Source organism: Balaenoptera musculus, chromosome 6 (genome assembly GCF_009873245.2).
Source record: "Balaenoptera musculus isolate JJ_BM4_2016_0621 chromosome 6, mBalMus1.pri.v3, whole genome shotgun sequence".
Classification (NCBI taxonomy): Eukaryota; Metazoa; Chordata; class Mammalia; order Artiodactyla; family Balaenopteridae; genus Balaenoptera; species Balaenoptera musculus.
In genome coordinates this window covers 114,221,297-114,245,340 of record NC_045790.1, presented here as the reverse complement: position 1 = coordinate 114,245,340, position 24,044 = coordinate 114,221,297, and the positions used below count along the sequence as shown (strand labels likewise).

General features: G+C 55.5%; 1 protein-coding gene across 1 annotated transcript in view; it reads right to left on the bottom strand.

Annotated features, from left to right (window-relative positions):
• The window catches only part of FAM163B (family with sequence similarity 163 member B), a 31,388-nt gene extending 24,668 nt beyond the window's left edge, over nt 1-6,720 (bottom strand). Inside the window, exon 1 of the mRNA XM_036856123.1 lies at nt 6,426-6,720. The gene's annotated coding sequence lies outside the window, so the exon portion shown is untranslated. The remainder of the gene's footprint in view (nt 1-6,425) is intronic.
• Nucleotides 6,721-24,044: the final 17,324 nt, after the last annotated feature.

The window sequence follows — 24,044 nt, the reverse complement described above, 5'->3', positions numbered from 1 at the left end:
GGGTCTTAGCTGGGTGATGATGAATCCTTACGACGAGAGGGTTACAACCATCCCCGTTTGTAAGGACCAGGAGACTAGGACACAGAGAGGTTTAATCAGGCGCCTAAGGTCACCAGCTGGGAGGAGCCCTTGCCGGGGGCTGGACTGAGCTGCGGGGTCCTAACCCTTGTGCCTGTTCCGCGCATCCCGCTGGGTCTGCAGCCCTGCTGGCCCCCTGTGCACCTCCCCGTACGCCCTCCTCCTCGCCCTCACCTCCCCTCATCCTCACGTCTCATCGTACAGATGTGGATGATCCCAGGAAAAAAAGGGCAGACGGCAAAAAACAAAACACAGGCCAGTGGGTGATAAAAAACCACCACAAAAGTGATCATTCAAGACACCGTGCCGTAAAACAACATATTTTTTGGAAATAGAAATCTGTTTAGTAATTAGAGGGAATGCTCGTGTGGGAAGTTCCATGAAGGTACGATTAAAGTTGACTATATTTTTAATTTTGTAAACGGGTTCGCACTGAGCCAGGAGCCTTCTGCATGATGAGTGTTTTAACCACACAAACCCTAAACACGGGTAAATACCAGAAGCTCACAAGTCGACAAAAGAGAGCCTGCTATTCTTTTCTGGTGAAATATAAGACTTTTTTTTCACTGTCCTTCAAACCAGAATTGGATCATCACATCTTGGCATCGGCCCTCTCAAAGCCGTGACTGGTTTTGCAGTGTTTCGAGGGGATACCCTGGCAGGAAAAGACACGTGGTTTCTCGCTCTAAATGTGGGTCCTTCTCTAAGCCAGCGGCTCTGCTGGGCTCCGGGAGCAGTGGCCGGTGGGGCGGGAGGGCCCCCTGCAAAGAAAGGATGGGGTGATGGATCGTGTGCTCGCCTTGAAGTGGAAAAGGGAGCATTTTTATTTTGTCTTAGGAGAGAGTCCCTGAATGTACGGAGTGAGGGGCATTTGCCAACGTCAAGCGGAAGAATTTGGAAGACAGGATGTAAAACATGGCTCTTCAAACTGCAAGGTGAGCCCCTCGACAGTGTTCCGGATAAACTAATGGTGCTTCCCTGGCTGCCCCCTTCCTCTGCTGGGTCAGACGCATTCCCCGTGGTCCCCGCTGCAGCCCCAGGCTCTCCTGCCTCCCATCACGCTTGGCAAAATACTACCAGCTAACACTAGGGGACGCGTTGGCAGCAGCTGCAAACCCGTCTGGCACGGCTGGGCCCTGGGGCGGGGGCGGGGGCTCTGCAGTGGGTCCTTCCTTTGACTGCTGCAAAATCCCCTCAGCACAGGGGGCGGGGGTGAGCCTTTTTAAGCCTGGCAGAGAGACCAGAGGATGACAGAGGGGGCCACGAGTCGGGAAACCGACTTCAATCACAGAACAGATCTGAGTGCTCAGAGCCAGTGAGACCACCAGGAAGTAGCCCAGCTGGTTCTCACGGGCAGGAGAGAGATGGGGAAAGCCGGGGCATCTTCAGTGGGTCACCGGTTACCAGCCAAAGTCAACAGACGGTGCCCCTGCGTCCCCGTGACGGCAGAAACGCCCCATCTCTCCACCACGCCTGCTCCTCCCCACTCCATATGCGTCCCTCAGGGCTTAGCTCAAATTCCACCTCCAGGAAGCCTTCCCTGACTGCTCTTGCCCACGGGGTACCTCCCTCTGAATCTGGGACACCTGCCGCCTCGCACCCAGGTTACAATCCACCGAGAACTGCCCTTGCCTTGCCATCTCGTTCTATTCACGACTGCGTGTCCCCCCGCCCCACCCCGCATCCCCGGCCATGAGATCCTTCCCTGTAGGGATCACGTCACTGAACAAATCTGTAAAAACTACACAACGCAGAAAACCCAGATGACCTACATACCTGTTTACTAACACAGGTCCAGGTAAATAAATGAGAGAATGGGGTGCTGGCATGGAAAGATGCTCCACATCGGCTGATTTTAAAAGGACAAGGGAGGAAGACAGGCAGAAGAACCCTTGGTGATGCCCAGTGTGGCCACAGCAAAGGACTGACAGCTAACGCAGGCGTGCGGGCTGCAGCTGGAAACAGGGGCTTTTACTTGGTGACAAACAAACAAAGCTGGATGTCTTGGTTTTTCTTTTACAGCAGGCATGGATTCATTTTATTTAAAAACCCTTTAAGGTAGATTAAAATGAGTATATATTCATTAATAATGTGAGCAGCATAGAGGAGACAGTCACCTACGATAGCTTTCCGCGGGTAGCGCCCTTTTTCTGTTTCGGTGTAGGGTATGTTTTCTAGAACAGTGTGGTTCAAACTTCACTAAGCAGAAGAATCACCCAGGGAGCTTTTAAAGCAGGTCTGGAGGGGCCGGAGAACATCTGCATTCCCAGCGAGCTCCCAGGGATGCCACGGCTGCTGGTCTGTGGAGGACCGCTGCTCCGCGTTTATGCTTGTACAGTACGTGCAACTAAATACGGCAAATAACCATAAAGATAATAATAATAGAGACAAGACTATTTTCCAGGCCCAGCTGCTAGACAGGAAGCACCCCGAGGGGCCACCTTTGCATAAACCGTGGAGCTGGTCGGGAAGAATCAAGATGCCGGTGGCGGTCAGGGAGCCAGAGTGGTCCCAGTGGAGGGCCTGCCTGCTTGTCAGGGGCAGCCCCCGGGCCAGCCTGTGGCCAAGCCAGGAAGTGAGCACCAGTGGGGGCTGCCCTGGGGTAGACCTGGGCTGGATGTTATCATTGTCATTTTATGAATGAAGAACCTGGGGTCCACAGAGACTAAGTAACTTCACTAAGGACACACAGCTTGGACACAAACACAGCTCCGGTCAGCCCCAAAGGCTGTGTGCTCTTATCCACTCGACCGCACTGCCAACCTGTCGTCAGTAGTCAGGGGATGTGGCGGGCCAGGCTGCAGCTCCGGGAGCCTGACTTGTTCTGGGGCCACTGCCCGGGTCCCTGATCAGCCTCTACCTGGGTCTCCCAGCTGGTCCAGCCCTCTCCCACCTCTGCAACCTGGGAAAGCTGAGCTTGCCGTCTGCCCACTTCTCACTCTCCTGGTCCAGGCCTCCCTTGTCTCCCTTCTGTCTGGATGCAGCGGTCTCCTCCCAATCCTCCCTGCTTCCAGCCTCACCCTCTCCAAGGTATCCTCCACGCTGCCCTCTGGGAGCATTCTCTAAAGGCCATACCTGCCCGAGGTCCTCCCAGGCTCTCGCTGCCTGTGGTTCCTGGGGACCTCGGAGAAAGCCCACCCACAGAGCTGGGCTTACAAGCCTTGCCTGATCTGACCCCCACCTGCTCCCCACTTCCAAGGTCCCAGGGCTCTCACCAGGATTGTTTATTTAATCCTCCAAGGCCCCCAGGGAAGTAGGGGCCACAGTCTCCACTTCACAGCCCAAGAGCCAAAGGCCCAGGGTCCCATGGCCAGAAAGCAGCAACACGGCTTGGAACCCAAGCCTCCGTCTGAGTTCGGGGCTCTTGCCCACCCTCCACCCAGGACAAGCTGGCCCACCCACCTGAGAGCTTCCCCTTGCAGCGCCCTCCATCCCCGGGAAGACCCCAGCGAGGGGGCGGGGCCAAGGCCTGGGGGAGGGTTCACCAGCTTGAGCCTGTTCAGGGAGGGGACCTGATGCCAAAGGGGACAAAGAGCTTTGCAAAGAGAAACAAGCACGCGCTCCGTACCCAGGAGCCTCTCTGCTCGACGGTGGAAGGAGAGGAGCTGGCAAACGCCGAAGATTCTGGGCCTGTCAGATCCCCTCTGGAGCAAATCCAAAGGGACCGACACACCGCCAGGAAAGCCAGTGCCGAGGAAAGCAGCAGAGCCAGGCTGAGAAGCCCAGCCGCCGTGGCCTCGGTGGAGCAGACCCCGGAACAGACTCCGGGTGCCAATGCCGCCGGCTGGGACTCTCCGTTATCCCCCATATGCCAGTGGGGAAGGCAGAGGCACCCCCTTTTTTGCACATGAGGAGGCTGAGTGATTTGCCCAGGGTAGCCCGGAACCCTCTCTCTCTGCCACACAAATTGCCTTTTTACTGATGCACAGGACGTGGACTTGCTACTTTGGAGAGAGTGGCGGGGCTGGGAGCTGCGTGGAGGACAGGACGAGGGCCAGCTGCCACTCTGCCTTGCCTCCTGCCCGGTTACTGAGCCGTAATAAATCTCTCCCGCAGCTCCGCCTGCCCCCTCGCCCCTCCTGAGTGCTGTAATTATTCCTCGCGGATCCCGCTGCCGTCACTTCACAGAGCAGGTCCACGTGGCAGGAGCCCAGAGGCCTCTCTGCAGGAGCGGGTCCCGGCGCTGTGCGGCTCACCCAGAACCAGCACCGGGGTCAGCAGTTCAGAACCAGCCCCCAAACATGCAACACTGGGGTCCTCACTGGAGTGGGAAGTGGGGTTGCTGGGATTAGGGGCTTGGGCTCACGTCAGCCCTGAGATTTCAAAACCCCTCCGAACTCTCCCAACACTGCAGCTCCTGCCAGGCTTACCCACTCCATTCGGGGCTTAGATGAACAGAGCTGCAATGGCCCACGGGGGACATTACATGACTTACCCCATCATGTCACAGATGGAAACTGAGGTCTAGAGAGGGGGAGTGACTCGTCCAAGGTCACCCAGAAAGGCGGACAGAACTGGGCAGATAAGTCTGGGCTCCTCCAGCCGTGCCTACCTTTTCCCCGAGCGCCCTGCTCCATGCTGGACCATCATGCTGGCATAAGCAACGTGTGTCTGGGGCTCAAAGCCTTGGAGCCTGGGGTGGGGGCTCTGGGATGGGCGCTCTCCCCTCCCCATGCTGGAGAGGCAGAGATGGAGAAGCTGCAACCCCTCCGTGTGCCAGAGCCGGGAGCAGAGCATCGGCTCACTCCAGAAAGGCCAGCAAGGCTCTCCAGAGTTCCCCACCCTGACTCCTGTGCAGCCCTGGGGCACCAAGGCTGGGAGAGCCTGTGCATCCTTTTCAGACCCCAAACCCTTCGGGAAGCCACTTCCAAGCTTTCCAAGTGAATCCGGACCAGTCAGCCCCACTGGAAATGCAGTCAATGGGAAGACCGGAACTCAGCAGGATCCAAGGCACAAGGATCACCCTGTCTTTTTCATCCTGTTCTGCAGGTGCTTAACAAGCCACTACCAAATAAAAGAATGAATGGAGAAAACCCCACATTGCCTGAGCCCCAGCGTCAGGAGCGAGACGGATTTTTCACAAGTTCCCAGCACGCAAGCTTCTTTAGAAAGCTTGTGGTCAGTGCACATAGGGTTAAACAACCTCTTCCCCAGTACAGAAGGTGCTTGCACCCACCTGCTTAGATAAGAAGAGCTCTGGTCACCTAGACTCCATCCTCAATGCCGCCAGAAAAGGGGGAAGGTGGGAAGATGGGCATATGTGCTTTCCTGGCAAGCCCGAACTTTTGGGGGTTGGAAGTTCTCATTGTTCCTGGAAGCCCCCCAGAAGCCTGGCCTGGCCTGAGTGGAGGGGATCGCTGGAGGAAGGCTGGCAGGGTGTCCCTTCTGGCATTCCTGAGCCAGCTTCCTGGAGAACGTGCAAGGGGGCATGCTGGGGCTGTGGCCTCCGGGATGCCCCCTTATCTTCGAGAAGGGTCAGCGAACTCGACCCTCAAGATTCTAGTCTCAGAGCTGTTGGGGGCTGCACATTGTCAGGACCGCTCATGCCACGTGGTCCTTGGCCTTGGGAGTGCAAGACATGGAGTGGGGTGAAATGGCAGAGCTGGGGGGTGGACAGGACACTGCTCCTAGATTTTTGGTGTTTGGAGAGTCTTTCCATCCCCGACTGGAAAAACCCAAATGCCGGCCTGGTGCTCCCCTCCCCCACTTAAGCTGAGATTTCAAAAAGACAAAGATGGGTGTGAGGCGGGTGGCAATGACAGAGGCTGGTGTGTCTGAGGCCAGCTCTACCACTTAGTGGCTGTGTGACCTTGGGCAAGTGACTAAACTTCCCTGAGCCTCAGTTTCCTCATCTGTCAAATAGGGCCAATGTCCCCCTCCTCATGGGCGCCGGGTGCATTGAATGGATGATACCGCAGGTCCAGCACCCAGCATGGTGTCTTGCAGAAGGCAAATCTCGGTAAAGGAAGGTCTCAGCCCCTGGCAGCAGAGAGAATGGGGGCCAGGCACCTCTTGGAAACTTTCCCTCTCCAACATCCCTCCTCCCTGGCCGGGAGAGAGACGAGGCATCCCTCGGCACAGTGGGTGCCCCTGCCTTTCCCTCAGGCCCTCACTGCCCACTTCGCTCTCTGTCCACAGCCTCCTCGACAGGGGCGTACTTTCAGGGCGGCCGGAGATGGGACGGGCTTCCCGGGCCCCGGCAGCTGCCTGGGACAGGGACCCGGCGCAAGGCAGCCCAGGCAGGCTGCGGTGGGCGCTCCAGACGAGGTGGGCACTGAGCCGGGGCTTCCCCGCTTGCGTCCTCTGCCCCCCACGCCCCGTGACCCGCGCGCCCGCTCGGCCCTTACCTTGAACCATGGGAACGGCGCTGCCCCGGCCGGCCGAGGACTTGGGCGCACGTGACGGGGCGGTCCGGCGTCCGTCCCAGGCCGGGCGCAGCTAGTAGCGGCCGCTCACGCCCAGGCCACGGCTGCGGCGCCTGCTGGGGCCCGGCGGGCGAGGCGGGCGCTGGAGAGGCCCCGGAGGTCCGCGGGAGGCGGCTGCGTGCCCAGGCGGGAGCCCCCTGCCAGCGCCGGCTGCGCCGCGGCTCCGGACGCCCAGGCTGGCTCCCGGCGAGCGGCACGCGCGCGGCTCCAGCCCAGTCCCGGGCGCGGGGCGCGCGCGCAGGCGGGGAGGGCGCGCGCCCGAGCAGGGCGGGAAGCGCGCCGCCGGCCCCGCCCGCGCCGCCGTCGGGGGCTGCGGGGAGCGGCCCGGGAGCTGTCCCTGGTGCTGACGGCTCGTCCGCTCAGGGCCGAGGCTCGCGACCTCCCGCCGGCCCGGGGGCGACCCCACTCCCGCCCCGCGCCCCGCGGGGTCCCGTTGCTCTTAGCCTGCTTTCCTGGCGCTCCCCGTCTCCACAGCGTTGGGATTTGGAGTCAGGCCGAAGCTGCTGTTTACCAACAGTGCAACCTTGGGGCAAGTCCTTACTCAGGAAGTCTCTGGTTCTCATCTTCAAAATGGGCCTAAGAGCAGTGCCTGTTAAGGTTGGTCTGAGGATGAAATTCAACGACGTGTAGGGGCTTGGCACACAATGAGTGCTTAGTAAATGCTTGCCTTTATCATGATTTCCCCCCCCAACCACCACCACCATTTTCTTGTTTAGCAGCCACGGAGCAAGTTAGAGAAGGGGGTAGTGCTGCTTCTGGGCTGGGCTGGCCAGTGTTGGGGGCTTGGTAGCTGCCTTTGGACCTCTTAGGGCATCCATAAGGGAAGGGAGTAGACTTCTTCCTAGGGACTTCAAAGCACAGACTTAGGACCAATGGACAGAAGTGAAAGTGAGGCTGATTTGGGCTGGGTACCAGGGAGAACTTTCTGATGGAAGGTCCTTCCACCTGAAATGAGTGCTCGTGACCTCTGTCTCCACAGACCTTCAAGAGGAGGCTGCAACCACAGGGACCCTGAACTGAGAAAGTTCTGGAATTAAAAGGGCTTTGAATCAAAACATGTTAAGCAATAAAAACCATGCCAGCACACTGAAAGCACGGTTTGAATGTTTGCTTTATTGACCCTTAAGTTCTCTATAAGAAGCTATACCCTGGTAGGAAGAACGTGTAACTTCACCCCCATACTAGAGATGAGAATACTGAAAACAGACAGGGGAAAAAGTAACCTCCTGGAAGTCCATTCCCACCTTACAGATGGGCTGAGGACAGAAGGGTAAGCAACTTGCCCAGAGCCACACCGCAGGGCCAAGAGACCAAACGGACAGACTCCAAACGTCCAGCCTGCTGTCCAGCCTGCCAGGTCCCCTGGCAAGGGTCACAGTCTACTTTTCCAGAAGTATTCAAGCTATTTTGAGTCTGGAGAGTTTCCTTATAACAAACCAGGCAAGTACCTTATTCCTCTTAACTAACGGGAAGAGCTGGTGCCTGCCCCTTGTATCTCTGTCCCTTCCAAGCAGGATAATTAAACGTCACCTGCCTCATTTCCCAGGGGACCAGTGGTTGTGTTTGATTCATTAATTAACTGTGAGCCGTACCTGCTTCCACCAGGCACTTATCTCAAGATAAACATCACTCATTATGTGCTTAATATGTTCTAGACACAAGGCTAAACACTTGTCCTGCGTTGTTTCGTCTAGTCCTCCCAACAGTCCAGTGAGATAGATACTGTTGATACCCTGAGTTTGCAGCTGAAGACTTTAGGCTTAAGAGCGGTAGACTGGAGATGGGTTGGACCAATTCTCAGGCATGTGCTCCTAACACTCTTCTTCCAGATTTTCCACGTTTTCCCCAAACTAGGAAAAAAGATGGAAACATTAATAGAAATTCCATATAAGGAGTCAGAGAAAGAGGGGGGGGGGTGGAGAGAGAGAGAGAGAGAGAAAGAGAGAGAGAGAAAGAGGAAGACATAAGAGAGGTGCAAACTAGCCAATCAATGCTCTTGGAGTCGGCATAGGAATCCTTTAAATCAACATTTCCAGTCAAAATCCCCGTTACGACAACTGAGCAACTTTTCTTTTTTTCAAGATTTCTTGGATCCTAGCAAATGTGTGCCAGGAATTTTAAAAGGAACATCGCTGCCAAACCCTCTTTACCAACCAGCTCCCAGGCCCTTCCACTTCTTCCCATGCCTACTTTTCATTCACACTCTGCAGAATTTCACAGCCGTGGGTCTGGACAGCTGCAGACCTCTGAAACCGGTTCAGGCTCTGGAGCTCTTGACCTCGTGAAGCATTGGTTTCTTTCCTGTGCTGTGCAGAGAGGTGGGCTCCTGGTGCTTGTGATGATGTAATCGAGCCCATTTTACTGAATCCAGACTGAATACTCCTCCCAACATGTCAGGTTTCTTATCTTCACTTTACAGATGGTAACAGAGGGGTGAATTGGCTCACCCATGGTCACACGACCAGCAAGGAGGTGGCTGAATGGATTTCATTTGGATAACGACGTCCCATATTCACCACCAAACTTGTTCTTCGTGTGACGAAAGCGTGGCTTGATTTTAAGCAAAAACCCCATTTCCAAAAATAAAAATGGGGTGGGGGAAATGAAGAGTCACTGGTCTGACTTTATAGAAACAATTCACCATCAGATTTCCTTAAATAGCACTTTCTCCTGTGCATGAAAAGAAGGATTTGAGCTACACACAGTTCTTTCAGGTTGGCTAAAAACAAGCCTGGGGGTGGGAGGAACGTCATGGCGCCACCCCACTGGTGTTCCTTCCACTACAATCTGCTTTCCAGTTGCATGGCAACTGCAGACTACGGCAGCTACTATGTCCCCGGCACCAGCATCTTTCCGCAACGTAGAGCTTCATGGATATAACTCAAATCCAACAGATGGCCAAGTTGGGTGAAAAAATCCCAACACGTTGGATCATGTGTGGCAATTTACAAAGGTTCGTTTTCCACTGATAGCAAATGGGGCTTTTGTAGGTTGAGCCTGGGACGGGACCTTTGTGGCCACATGCTTCTTGGGGGCAAGTGTGGCTAGCCTGTAGGGGGGGGACCATGGCTTGACCGTGGGGACTCAGCCTTCTAATCACAGCCACACGGTCACATATAAGTTCAGGTGGAGTGCATTAAGTTCTTGGGAGCAAAGGATATTTACCCAGCTGCTATTTCTGACCCGAGTCTGGTCCTACAGAGAGACGGAGAAGCAGAGTGCTTGGGGGGTAAAGTTTCTGCCGGGATGTGAGAATAACGGCCAAGAGCCTTTCCAACTCTCTTTCTGGGAGCCTTCAGGAGGGGGTGAGTTTGCCTTCTCCAGACGTGTCCAAGCAGCAGCTGGCCATCACTGAAAGCAGAGACGAGCTGGCCGAGCTGACCCCGGGAACCCTTCCAACCTTGGAAGTCCGTGAGATTTCAGGAAGGGCAGCCAATGGCTGCTCAGAGGGGGCGCCCCCTTTCCCCAGCCTCTGTTCCAGCTGCCCAGTGGATCTTGGGGCACCAAAAGGGGCACCCCGTTGAGTTTTCCAAGTTTATGGGCGCTGGGCCAAATGACAGAAGTGGCTGCTGTTTCCACCAGTGAGTACTTATGGAAATAGCCTGTACCTTTGGGCAATTGCTAAATTAACCTTTGTTTGGTCACTGAATTGTTTTGTTTTCCCCATCTGCACTCCTAAGAGGTTCCGCCTGATTGAATGGGCTGGTGGCAGATCCACTCGTGTCAGTAAATCTATGTCTCCAAGCCAAGCCCATTTAGAAAACAGATTAATTAAAAAAAAAAAAATTGTGTGATGGGCAACACCATGACACTGTGATTATGTTGTGATGTTGGCTAGCAGAGTATACTCACATCCTAGACTAAGGACTTTGGATTGGGTGTCATTTGGACGTGACCAGGAGAATAACAAGGCATCAAAGTGTGTGAGAGTGAGAGGGTCAGACAACCAGGCGTGCAAGGGGCCGGGAATGGGCGGGTGTGTGGTGTGTGTGCCAGTGGTCAGGCACACAGAGTGGGTGGGGTGATTCCAATTGCCCTGGTAGGAACAGACAGCCTGGTCTGTTTGAACAGAAATCGCTGATGGTTTTTAATTACTGCAACATTTTAAAACGTTGTGACAGCAAGCTTGATATGTTTGTTCTTTAGGAATCTTCAAGGTTGCTGGACGAGGAAACCATGGTGATAAGTGAGGTGCTTGGGACAGCCAAGGGTCCCTCAGGGCTCCTTATGTGAATCTCAGGACAAGTCCTGCCGAGGGTGGGGGGAGTGAGATGGGGCCCCAGGGGATTCTTATTTCCTCCATTTCAGAGATTTGTTCCTTGTTGAGAAGCTTTAACAAGAGCTCTCTGGATCTGATCTTCAGTTTCCCAGCCAAACTGTCCCACAGGAAGAGCAAACCCAGGCAGCGCATTCATTCATTCATCCATCCATTGATGTGCCGCACCCTGGGGAGGCGTGCAGAGACAAGGGCAAAAGCCCCTGTTATCTGGGAGCTCAGAGGTGGGTGAGGTTTCCAATGAGACAAGGTTCCCTGCACCAGGTAGAGCTGGACCCGGGACTGTGCTATGATTAGCTAACCCTGAGCCCTCCTGACAGCCCTGAGAGATGAGAACTCTTCTTTTATTTGACGCATTTGCCAGTAAAGAGGCTGAGACTTGGAGAAGGGAAGGCCTGCCTGGGCTGCGCCATGGCCGGGATCCCGCTGGCTCTGACGTCCACACTGAGCAGGTCCCATGCTGCTGGGGGGCCCCCGCTAATCCTGCTAAAAAATAGGAGATAAAAATAAGAGATTGCCTGTTTGGACTATGTGAACCTATTGTGAACCTTTCCTAAAAGGAGAGCGATCTCCTGTCACCTGCCTGCTTCTATTAGCACAGGCTGCAGAGAATGCTGAAAACTGTTCATTTTAATAAGAGATGAAGACGGAGGCCCCTCTGTGACTGACACTTACAAACATCATGACACGACAATAAGGTCTGTGTGAGGTTGGAGGCCTTTCAACCCAATAGCGAGGGAGCCGTTCCTTCCCTCAGGACGGTCTCCGAGGTACCACATGAGCTCCAGCCACCCAAGCCCTACAGCAGATGACCTTCCCTGGGGCACAAAGACCGGAAACGTGGACTTGGACATTGCTCTCCTGTCAGAATCCATCACTGCCGCCAGCTCCCGATGGCAAGTTTGGTGGGGAATGAGGAAGAGGGAGGGTTTGGGAGGGGAGGGGGGAACAGCGAGGTTAGATGTGGGGAAGCAGAGCTGAGCACGTGTTCCGGGGTGGCGGGGCACAGGGGTGAGGGGTGGGCTGTGCCAAGCTGAGGCTCCCTCCTGCCCTGGCCTGGCCGCTGCCCCCACCACCCCCCATCTGGGGGGCCTGGAGCGACCTAAATAGCATCAGCTACGGTTCTGTGCCCAAGCACACTGCTGCCCGAGCCAGGCCCCACACGGTAAAATGGGAAGATATGCGTGGTGTTTGGAATTCCACTAAAGAAGCTGGGAGGACAAATTTCACTCTCAGCCTCCCTCGCCAGGTCCTTCTCTATCCGGCGTCTGCTCCCTTTCTTCGTGGCCCTGATTCCCCGGGCACTGTCTCATCTATGGTTCCTTCATCCTCCGCCTCTCTGTACTGGGAAGGAAGGTCCATGAGGGCTGAGCTTTGTTTCTCTCGGTCTCCGGCTCCCAGCACCAGCCATAGCGACTGTTTGTTGAATGAATGAAAGACCTTTGCATGAGAAAGCATTTGTCTGAGGCTCTATGCTGGTCCTAGATTCTCAGCCTTGCAGACTAGGAGTAGCCAGAAGCGGAGCCTCCCTCTGTTCCTGACGCCCCTCTGAGACCACTGGCCATGATGATCCTTCCTGTGGGATGGATGAGGAAACCGAGGCGGTGAGGGGCAAGTGACTGCCGGATATGGAATTGATGCACAGCTCAGGGGTGTGCCCAGAGCCCCTCCCCGCCACCAGGCTCCCCAGAGAGAAAAGGCAGAGCCCATCTCAGCCCATCTGCCCTGGGGACACTTGGACCACTGCAAGACCCCTAAGTGGAGCCTCCCACCCCACTCTCCCCGACCCCCATCCATCCCACGCACGTCTGGGCCCCTCCCCAGCGGGAACTGCCTAGATGTCCCCCTTGGCCTCCCGGATGGAATGCAACCTCTGCAGGGCAGGCCGGTCCCACCACCCTCCCCAGACCTTCGGCCTAGGACCACCCCCAGATTGGCTGATCCCAGGTGCACGTTTTATGTCCGTGCCTCACTGCCATTGCCCATGCCGGTGCCTCTGCCACAGATGCTCTTTCTACCCATCACCATTGGACGAGCTCCTACGCACCCTACAAGGCCCAGCTTGAGAGATGCCGCCTCCGGGATGCCAGGAGGATCACGTAACACTTTGATCAAAATTCTAATGTCCCCTTTTCTGCAATTGTTTACCTCTCTTTGAGCATGAGCGCCTATGCCAAGTCAGACTGACTCATTTATTGAGTACCTACTGTGTGCAGCACGGGGATGGGTGCTGTGATGCAGGGGTGGACAGGACAGGCCCAGTCTTGTCCTCTCAGAATCTACCCCTGGGTCAGGCTCGTGGTCTGGGCTGGTCCAAAATTTGGGTCTGGACCTGTAGATCTGGTCACACTGCCCTGGGGCAGCACAGGGGGAAGACAAGGGCTTGGAGGTGGACAGACCGGGGCTCGACCCTGGTCCCCTGCTTCCTAAGTGGGTGAACTTGGGCCCTCAGCTCAGCCTCAGTTTCCCCAGGTGTGGCTCTGAGCCACATGAGTCTGCTTACCTCCCAGGTGGGGGTGAGGCCACCCCCGCCCCGCCCCCTCCAGCATGGATGCTCTGTGAGGAAAAGGCTGTGGCCATCCCAGCAGCAAGGGCTGCGCTGGGCATGAAATCCCACCCGTTCCTCCTGGTGGTCCGGCCTGGCGCCTGGGTGCTGGTCTCTGGAGCCCCAGTCCCGCCGGCTTTACCCATCCTAGTGGGGGGGTGGGACTTGGCCAGACAGCTTCCTTGCCTCTGATGGAGCCTGGAGGGGATTGGCATTCCACCCTGGGGCCCTACCCAGGGCCCCGCCCGCCGGCCGCCCCATGGACCGGGCGTGCTCCCCTCCACAGCCCCGCCTGCGGTCCTCCCTCCTTGCCGGCTATGGACAGGCCTTTGCACGCTTGGTCTGTCCCTTGGCAATGATGGCACCAGGAGGCTGGGGGCAGGGGGCAGCAGGTGCCAGGCCGTGGGAGAACATCTGGGCGCATTAGCATGCAGTGCTGAAAACCAGGCCTTGTCTCCAAACCAGGGCCAGTGGTGCGCTGGCAGCAGGAGACATGGCCGGGCGGGAAGGGCCCGCCTCGGGCATCTACCACTGTCCTTGGTCTCCTCACCGACCCGTTGTCACCCCCAGATGGGTCAGTCTGGGGACATGAGTTCTCTCTGTTGGTGGCTCCTGTCCCCACCACACCCTCCTTGCCCCCTTTCTCAAAGGCTGGGGTGCAGTGTGGCTCCCAGGTCGGGGAGGGACCCCGGGGCCGCTGTCCTTGTTATGAAACTAGAATCACCCACGAGGACACCACTGCCCTTCCCGACGCCTGCCGGCCTCTCCCGCCGCACTGTTTTCACCAGCCTTGCCGTTTGTGTTCTGATGAGAAGTTCGGGGTAGTCGGGCGACCTTGTGCGCCCTGAGACCCTGCCACGTTTGTGAGGCATGCATCTCCCCTGGGAGAAGCCTGGGACGGCCGCACTCTGCTGCCACCAAGCCTGCCCCTCCCTTGGGGGCTCTCACCCCGAGCATCGGGGGCTCGGGCCAGAGTGGGCCTCGCTTGGCCTGAATGTCGGTTCCCTCCCTTTTACGGGGGCGCGGCATGCAGCTCACGAGGGTGGGTGAGAAAGCCGCGTGTGAGAAGTGAGCACGGCTGCTGCTTGTGTGGACACTGGCGACAGGCACCTTCCAGCCTCCCCCCAGGCGTGGCCAAGGAGGGGGCATGGCAGGTGAGCGAAGGCCGAGGTGGGGGGCTCTACACCCCGGGCCCCCTCTCTGTAGAGTTGCATCTCTCCATGTCACGCTGGCTCCTGGGACCCAGCGCTCTCCTTCTGGGGCCTCCTCCCTTCATCCCAGCGGGGAGAACAGCAGCTCATTCCTGCCCTTCACCCGGGGCCTCTCGCTGGGCCCACCTCTTCACAAAACCCCTGTTATTAAACCCTCCTTGGACACCCTCATCTGAGTGACCTGTCCTTTTCCCTCTGGGACCCTGCCCGATGCTCCCTTCTCCCAGACACACCGGGACCCATACTGGATGTGATTAAATTGCACGATTTCTCGGCGTTAAATGACATCTCTTTGGTTGACTGTGCCTTTGCCTGCCTGCTGCCGTGGCTGAGAATCCTTTCTTACATCTGCTCATTTCGTTGGCCCATTTCTTCCATTCCTGAGTCCTTGTGTCTTCATACTGATCTGTGGGTGCTCGCTACATATTCAGGAGATGAATCCTGAATCTCTTCTATGGGTGGCAAATATTTCCTCCCCGCTGGTGTCTGTCTTCATCTCTCTTTATGGTCCATCAACATGCTTAGGCTGACGGTTTTCAAGGGTAGATCTGTCGGGCTTTTTCTTTAGGGCTTCTGGGAGGCTGATAAAAGTACACAATATTTTCCCTACTATTGGTGCAACTTTGACTTTGATGCTTAGTTTTTAGCCCATTTAGGAATTTTGCAAATGTGAGCCAGAGGTTTGCTTACTTTTATTTCCATTTTGTTTTGACCCATGAATAGCCAGGTGTCACCTGTTCCCTATCGAAGTGAAAATCACATCCATCGTAAATCTCATTCCATACACGCAAGGGTCTGTTTCTGGACCCTTTGCTGTCCTGCTTGCCTCTCCCTTCCCCAGCATGTGACAGATACAACTTTTACGGCTCTGTGGAACCACTGTTATCGAGAAGGGCAAAATGCCTGTCAATGTTCCTTTATCTTGCTGCCAAAATTTTCTTAAGTTTTTTTCTCTTCTGAATTATGTGTATTATCAGCTTGTGAGGTTGGGAATCCTTGGGAGGCTTTAATTAAGATAGAACTGAATTACAGATTAATTTGAAGAAACTCAACATCTGGAGAGTAGTGCAGAATGGTAGAACCCCTAGGACCAGGCAGCCTGGGCTCAAATCCCAGTTCTGTCACTCCCCAGCTGTGTTCCCTTGGATAAGTTGCTTGACTTCTCTGTGCCTCAGCTTCTTCTTGTGTAAAATGGGGTAATAATCACACCAATATTGCTGGAAGCATTAGTGTAAAAAATAAAAGAGTGAAGATATGTAAAGCACGTATGAAATCAGACATCATCTGTTTTAAGAAAAATCATTATTGAATTTATTACTAGGAAGGAAAAAGCTGCCAGTTAAGCTGTGATATGCCCTTAATTGTAAAGTATATGTCAGTTTCAGAGATGTTCAAATGTGGAGAATATACTTATTACAATCAGTACAGGAGAATATTGTCTTTACAATGTTACAATGTCTTCCCATCAAGGAGCCTGGTTCTTATCCTTCAATATTTACTGAGATTTTCATTTTCTATCCTTCAATAAAAAAAATTTTTTTAAGTGCTTTTTTTAAAAAAATTTATTTTAAAATTAATTAATTAATTTTTTGGCTGCGTTGGGTCTTCGTTGCTGCACGTGGGCTTTCTCTAGTTGCGTCAAGCCGGGGCTACTCTTTGTTGCGGTGAGCGGGCTTCTCCTTGTGGTGGCTTCCCTTGTTGCGGAGCACGGGCTCTAGGCGCGCAGGCTTCAGTAGTTGTGGCTCGTGGGCTCTAGAGCGCAGGCTCAATAGTTGTGGAGCACGGGCTTAGTTGCTCCACGGCACGTAGGATCTTCCCGGACCAGGGCTCGAACTGGTGTCCCCTGCATTGGCAGGCGGATTCTTAACCACTGCACCACCAGCGAAGTCCCTCCTTCAGTAAAATTTTATAGTATTCTTCATGTGAGTTCTTTAGGGTCTTCAATAATTTTTAGGAGGGTGAAGGGGTCCAGAAGCCCAAAAGTTTGAGAACCATGGCTCTGCATTAACAGAAAGGCAGGGAGACCTTAGGATCATCTTAACAGATGTGGACAGGGCAGCTAATTACAGTCAGCGTCTATTGCTGTTTGAAAAGAGAAACTTGCTCACCTAGGAAAGGGTATCTGACGACAATCGATGGCGGGCATCCTGCACTTGGGGAAACATGGAAAGTGCTCGCGGGAACAAGCTGACCTGTGCACCCTCGCACGCCAGGGTCTCCGCCGCCAGGGAGGCCTGGCGAGCCTGCATGACAGAAACGGAAATAAAAGACACAAATATTGAACCGCCAGAAGCTGAGCTGTGACTACTCACTGACACTGGAAAATTCCACTTGACAAATCCAAGTGAACCCAATGGAGATTTATTAGGACAATTACCAGTTTAGCAAGTCGGCCAGCTACAAAATAAACGCTTTAAAAAATCAATGTTTTTGTACCCATTACCATAACCCAAGTAGAGATGTGATGAAAAACTGATTCAATTTGAGGAGAGGGACAAAGGGAGCGTAACTGAACATGTGTTACGTATTTATTTTGTAAAACTAAAGCAAACGTGGCATAATAAGCGTATAGATGATCTGAGTGGAGAGCACGTGAATATCTGTGACACCACTCTCTTTATTTTTCTTATATTGGAAATATTTTAGAATACAGAGATGACAATGGATCCCATTCCTGACAACCACAAAATTACCCGGACTTCACCGTATGCTGACTTTTATCTTCCCAACCTTTCTTCTGTCCCCCGTCCTCCTCTTGCTTGGGTTAAGATTTTCGTTTTGTCAGAATACACCCTTGAGTAATTCTGTCAGAAAGGAGGGTGGTGGCCAAATGTATGAGTCCTTGCATGCTTGAGTGTTTCAATTTTGCCCCGAAAGCAGAATGCTGGATTTGGAATGGTGGACTTAATAACATCTCTCAGAATTTTATTTATTTATTTTAAAAAAATTTTTATTTATTTATTTATTTATTTATTTATTTATTTTTATGGCTGTGTTGGGTCTTCGTTTCTGTGCGAGGGCTTTCTCTAGTTGCGGCAAGCGGGGACCACTCTTCATCGCGGTGCACGGGCCTCTCACTATCGCGGCCTCTCTTGTTGCGGAGCACAGGCTCCAGACGCGCAGGCTCAGCAATTGTGGCTCACGGGCCTAGTTGCTCCGTGGCATGTGGGATCCTCCCAGACCAGGGCTCGAACCCGTGTCCCCCGCATTGGCAGGCGGATTCTCAACCACTGTGCCACTAGGGAAGCCCCCATCTCTTAGAATTTTGGAGGAGAGATCTGGGTCCCCTGTCATTTTGTGTCGCTCTTAGGAAAACTGGCATTGCTCTAGCAAGCGCCTCCACAGGTAAGTTTTCTCTCCCTCTCTTGCTCTTTTTCTCAAGTTTGCGCTCAAGTGGAAGTGTTCACTCTCTCTCGCTTTCTCTGGGAGCATCTTCACTCTGTTCTTGGGGCTCTTTCTGGCCGCCCCAGGTCTGCCGGCCTGTGTTCATTGGCTCCGAGTCTGAAGATGGATGTCTTTCCGTAGCTCTGGGTCATTTGGCTGTTTTCTTTCTTCTGTCCTTGCTGCTCCACTTTGGGATGTCCCTTAGCTGGCTGTGGGGCATCTGGAGCTGTCCCCCAAGTCCCCACTTTTCCCTCCTGTTTTCCATCCCTTTGCCCTTTAAGGTGAATTCCTCCAGCGGTGCCTGGCCTGGTCTTCCAGCTCACCAACCTACTCCTCACATGTTTCCTTTCTGCTCTCAGCCCGTCTATTCTAAATTTCCAAGATCTCTAATTAGTTCTTTTATATCAAAGCCCATTCTTGCTTCAGGACTACGATAACCCCTCTTATCTCTCTAAAGAGATAGTAATTATACTTATTTTAAAATCTCTCTGCTTACTCAATCAATGCCGCTTCCCTGGGGGTTGAGGTTTCTGTTTCTGAGCTGAAGCCTCCGTGATGGGGTAGCTTTTCCTCACACGCTTGGTCTGCTGGGCAGTATGCCTATTTTTGCATTTGATCTGTCTGTCGCTGCTGCGTCTGTTTCTGAGCCTCTGACGGAAGATGGGGTGGTACGAGCATCCGGGCAAGGTGGGTGGGGAATTGCTCCCTTGGACAGGGGTCGGGGGGTGCCCTGTGTTTCATCAGGGACAGTAGTTCCCTGATCAATGTCCTGCAGTGGTGACCACTCTCTGCTTTAATATGGGGACTCAGCGGCTCTCTGCTGCTTACCACGTGTGGGAGGAGCGACTGGTCACGGGGCTGGTCCGTGGGCAGCAGCTCAAGGAAGCACGCTGACCATCCTCCCACCCCACCACGCGCCTTGTCTCTGTGGCTCTGAATCTGGGACTCAAGCCTCTCTAGCCGTCCTCTCAGAGCACCTGTTGGGAATGTGGTTTCCTCTAATTTTGTCTCTTTGCATCTTTCTGTGATTCCTACAGAATTCTGATCCCCTGAAAAGACTCCCTTTTTTAAAACACCAATCCTGTTATGAATTCTTTTCTTTTAAAAACAGCTTTCTGACACTTGGTAGGATTTGGGGGGTGGGGAGTATGCATCGCCTCCCATTTGACTGAAGCCTCGGAATGTTATTCAACACACCTGAAGAGCGTGTTTTGCCCTGGATACCCCATGGCCCCCCTCCAGGGCGGGTGAGTCATCAGCAGATCCTGGGTACCAAGTACCGGCCCCCAAGATGTAACAGCATCCCTTCGTTTTGGATGATGGAGACTAAAGTCTGGGTCTGCTTGACGTTGTGAGACCACACGACAGAAAATAATCCAACTGCTGAAACCACAAAAGTTATTGGTAACTTCCAGGGCCTTCTTCTGAGCTGGGGGTGATGACCTCTACATCCCCAAGGAGACACCAGCTTACGTGGTGTTCCCCTTTGTCCCTCAAAGTGCTGTCCTGAAGCTTCTGTTTGCTCAAACGTAAGAAAGGCGGCTGATGTTTTGGTTTTAAAGGACACCCCTCTGGGCTGAGACGGTGTCGGTGGCAACAGAGGATCTCAGCCGGGGGGCGGTAACATCTATCAGACTAGCCAAGGAAATGCCACGCGATGGGTTCCTCGACAGGACCCTGGAATGTACCTGGGACCCTCAGCAGCGACCACACAGTGACCTCCGTGCTCCCACCATGCAGGGGACTGTCAAATGCGGACCTGTTGTCCAGGGCTGGTAACACCCAGTCCAGCCCCAGCCCTACTGAGACATCTTGTCACTCTAGATACTGACCAAGCATCCCCCGGAAAGATGTCCCCTTCTGCACCTGCACCAGCTCACGCCACCTCCTCACCTACGTGTAGCATCGTCTCTGTCCCGACGTTTAATTCGCCTCGTCCCCCGCCCGCTGTTGGGCAAGTCTCTGCATAACCTGATCAGTGGAGAGACAATTGGATCAGGGTGTGCAGATCACTGCCCCCCTCTTACCTCGTGAATGTCAGAGGCCCCCAGGCACCGGGACCTGCTCCTTCCAAAGTCTCATCTTTGAAAAGCAGATGGCGAGCCTCAGGCTTTATTGAATTTGCGTTTATGTATGTGATGCATTTGACTGTAGCCGGAGGGCGGCTGCCCGGCCCAATAGCGAATTTGGCCCGTCAACAAGGTTAAAACCTACTTACCTGTAAGAAACTATTTGTTCCAGGGAGGGGGTATTGCCTTTGGTGGTTGGCTCCTGGCCAGTGGCTGACAGTCTTCCTTGAGGAGAGCCTTTTGGACCTCGGGAGTGACTTCCATGAGGAAGCCCAGCTGCCTTTAGCCCCACCGTTCCAGTTCTGGGGGCTGATCCTAAGGAATCACAAGCACGAGAGCCTGAGGATGGCTGTGCGTGATCGTCGATTGCACCGCTGCCACTACCGGTTTAAATGAAAAACCAAACAGCCCACGTATTTACCAGCAGGGAGTGGGTTCAATAAGTTAGCACATAGTCACACAAGGGAATATTGAGAAAGGAGAAAGGCTGCGTGCCCAGCACCCTCGGAAACGGACGCTTCTGCTCTGTGCAGTCTGTGCCCCAAGCGGGACCTCAGACGTCGCTCGGCGCTCAGGCCGGGTGGAAGCTCCACTGAGCCCGGCAGGCGCCGCCCTGCAGCATCTCTCAGATCTGACCTCCAGGTCTGCCCTGCCCCAAGGTGGGCGGGGCCCTCTGACCTTCGGGCCGGAGTCACCTTTACTTGGCTGTGGCTTAAGGAGGGGGGGCAAGTCAGAGGGTCCTGGACCGGGTGGCACCAGCTGACCCACGGTGCTGGGCGGCAGCTGGCAGGGACCGTGGGTGTCACGGGGGGTATGGCAGCCCCGCGCTTCAGGACCACGGGACGGTGTGGCCCTTGACCTCTGAACGGGGTGTAGGGGGGCTGGTCATCCGGGGAGCGGCGTGGCCGGGCAGCTGAGTTGACCGCTGCCTGCTGGCTCCCTTGTCAAGGCCATCGTGTGGGCGGGCAGGGCCCGCGTGGAGCTGCCCGGAGGATCAGGAAGGCCCTCCCTCTCCTCCAGCCTCCGAGGACGCCTCCAGCCCGACCGCCACTGCCTGTGGCCTTGCCTGTATCTGCGTGTCTCTAGTCTGGGGTCCTCACCTGTGACGTGGTGGCGCTCAGGGCTCTGAATGCTCGAGAACGCCCCGCACATGCAGCCTCACGTCAGAGCCGGGCGGGGGCTGGGCTCACGCACGGAGCATCTCGAAGCATCAGGGCCCAGACCCCAGCAGCGTGACGGCTGTCACCTACCTGGACTGGCCAACTCTGGGCCAATAGCAGGTGGACTGACTTCCGGGTGACGCGGTGGCTGTCCTCCGAGGTGACTGGGCTTGTGGACGTGAACTAGAGGTGGGCACAGGCCTACGGAGGCGAGAGGGGCAGCCTCGTGAGGAGGCAGAAGCAGCAGTCCCCCCGCCAAGGTCACAGCCAAGTGTCAGCACCGGTCCCTGGGCGCTCACCCCGCTGGGCACTGTTCCCATTCTACAGATGAGGAAAGTGAGGTTCAGGGCACACAGCTCCGTCCTGACCACACAGCAGTCAAGCTCGGGGCTCAGGCCCCTCTGGGGTGGGCAGTGGTCTGGGTGCCGCCTGAGGACCGGCCACCTTTCTGGCAGTGGCCCCTTCGGAAAAGCTAAAGACACAAAAATTGCGCACCCGCACCTGCCCCCAGGGTCCCCACACTCAGGAAAGAGGGCTGTGTCCTCATCCTTCTGGAGGATGCAGAGAGCGGAACCTGAGGATGTGCTCCTGGTAAGATTCCTCAGGGCCCTGAGGCCTCACCCCAGGTGTGCGTCGTCACCTCCAGACACACTGGTTAGGGGTGTGTGCGTGTGTGCGAATGTATGAGTGGCTGGGGTGCAAGCCTTGGGTCTGAGGACGGGCAGACTGAGGCCCCAAGAGGGGTCAGGAGACCTCACTGCTCTGGCCCAGGGAGCTCGGGGGCCAGTGGGGGCTCTGGCCCAGCAGCCGGGGAGGGAGTGGGCGGAGGGAGGAGCTGAGATGGTCCGGGGCGTTCTGGGCTCCTGCATGCCCCCAGCCCTCAGGCTGTGGCCACCCCACTTGATGCCCCTGGCCCTGGGCATCTCAAGTCTTGGATGTGCCGTCCTAATCTCAGGGCCACCAGCTTTAATGGGCAGACACGGGAGAACACACCGGGGCGGGGGAGGGATTAGCGGGGAGGGCGTGCTTCTTATACCTTCACATCACAACCAACCATGCTCAGGACAAGGGACGGAGACGTGCCCCCCGGGCATGGGGGTGGGGGGGTCTCCATCTCCGGCAGCCCCCAGCAGCCCTTCTCAGCCCGACTTTTGCCCAGCTGTCAGCTAGATTGCTGGATTTTTTGGGGGGTGGGCACTGCCTGCAGCCACCCTGGGGTCACTGGGGAGCAGCCTGGCCTGGCCTGTCTGGGTCAGGTCCCCAACTGGCTTCAGTCTGGTTGTTGTGGAGCCAGCCGGAGCGGCCTCACGTGGCAGAGGCGATGGGGGATTACAGCGTGAAGGATGACGGTGTCAGAGAGATGCGGGAAAGCGAAGGGCTTATTAAAACGCTGAAATTGGTTCCAAATGAGGTCAGCCGTCGAAGCGCCTTGGAGGAGAGCCAGGCGCTGAGCAGTGAACAATGTTTATTTCCTGACAGGGTGGCAGCGACGCCCCGGGTGCCACTCCCCCCACCCCCGCTTGTGGAGGGCACAATGCGCCCAAACACCAGAGCAGAGCCGGGCGGGGGGTTGGAAGCAGGGGGACAGCACGCCCACCCCCGCCCTGAGAGCACCTGGGGTGGGCAGGTGTCTCACTGACACGGGCTGGGGCAGGACCGCTGAGTACTGTGTCCTTATTCCAGGTCGGATTGCCTGTTTTTTAAAATCCATTAATTCAAGGAACGGCACATTGTGTCAGAGGCCACCTGATTGGACAAGCTCCCTCCCACCCCCGGCTGAGCCCAGAGCCTCACGGTTTTTCTCCCTGCTTGAATTTCTCCTCCGAGCCTCCCTTCCTTCTGACTCCAGTGGAACTTCCCTGACCTTGGCTGTCTCCGGGTACAGCCCCGCTGGCTAAGAGTGCACTTTGGGGTCCTTGATCTGGGTGCCAGGCCGGCCCTGTCCCCGACGGCACAATGCTTTCCCTCTCTGAAACTTCATCTCGTGTCTGAGGACAGTCACAGACCGGGCACCCAAGGCCGGTGGGGCTGAAATGAAACAAGTAGGTGAAGGAATGGCCGTGGACACGATTTCTATCTCCTGTTAATTACTGGCACTTGGTAATTTTCATTTCTGAAGTCAGCTGAATCTGTTTTGTCAAAAGCAGGAGGAAGTCCTGCGTTCCAGCCCAGTTCTGAGCTGGAGAAAGAGAATGTCTTTTGAATCCTGTTAAAAATAAACATGTGTTCATAGTGCGCTGCTAAGAGCCACGCAGACCTTTTCTCCTCGGCTCTCGGAGCAACTGTTGATCTTACCTGCATCCAGAGAGGAATGGGGCCCGAGGTCCCCCCTGGGGCTGCTGACTCCAATCCTGGGCCCTTGTTCCCAGGCCTCACACCTCTCAATCCCCAGCTCCCTGGGGTTGAAGGGAGGCGGAGGGATAAACTATTGGTGTCGTCCAGCTCCTCCGTCTCCAGATGGGCTGGGGATCTGGTGGGAAAATGCTTCTGTGCGGAGGCCCAGCAGGGACTCAGCAGGGGTGGAGCGGGGTTCAGACCCAGAGCTCCGACCCTTCGGTGGTGCAGGATGAATCCTTGGGGTCCCACTGCCCCGGGAGAGAGCTGGTGCTCGTTCCGTCTGTCTTCTAGCCGGAGCCGCGTGGATGGCCAGGAGGCTCACGCAGAGCCAGGCCTGCCGTGGAGCCCTGCTGGCTTTGTTCCCGTGCCCGCCGGGAACGTGGTGCCCACCCGAGCCGCCTGTCTCACCCCCTCCCCGTGGCTGCTCCCTGATCTTGGCGGGGGGTGGTGAAGGTCCAGAGTATCATGTGATCTCAAATGCTACACTCCTGCTTAGGCACCACAGACGAGGAAGTTTAGGCAACATTTTAAAGAATGAGGCGGTGCCCTGGGGGGCGAG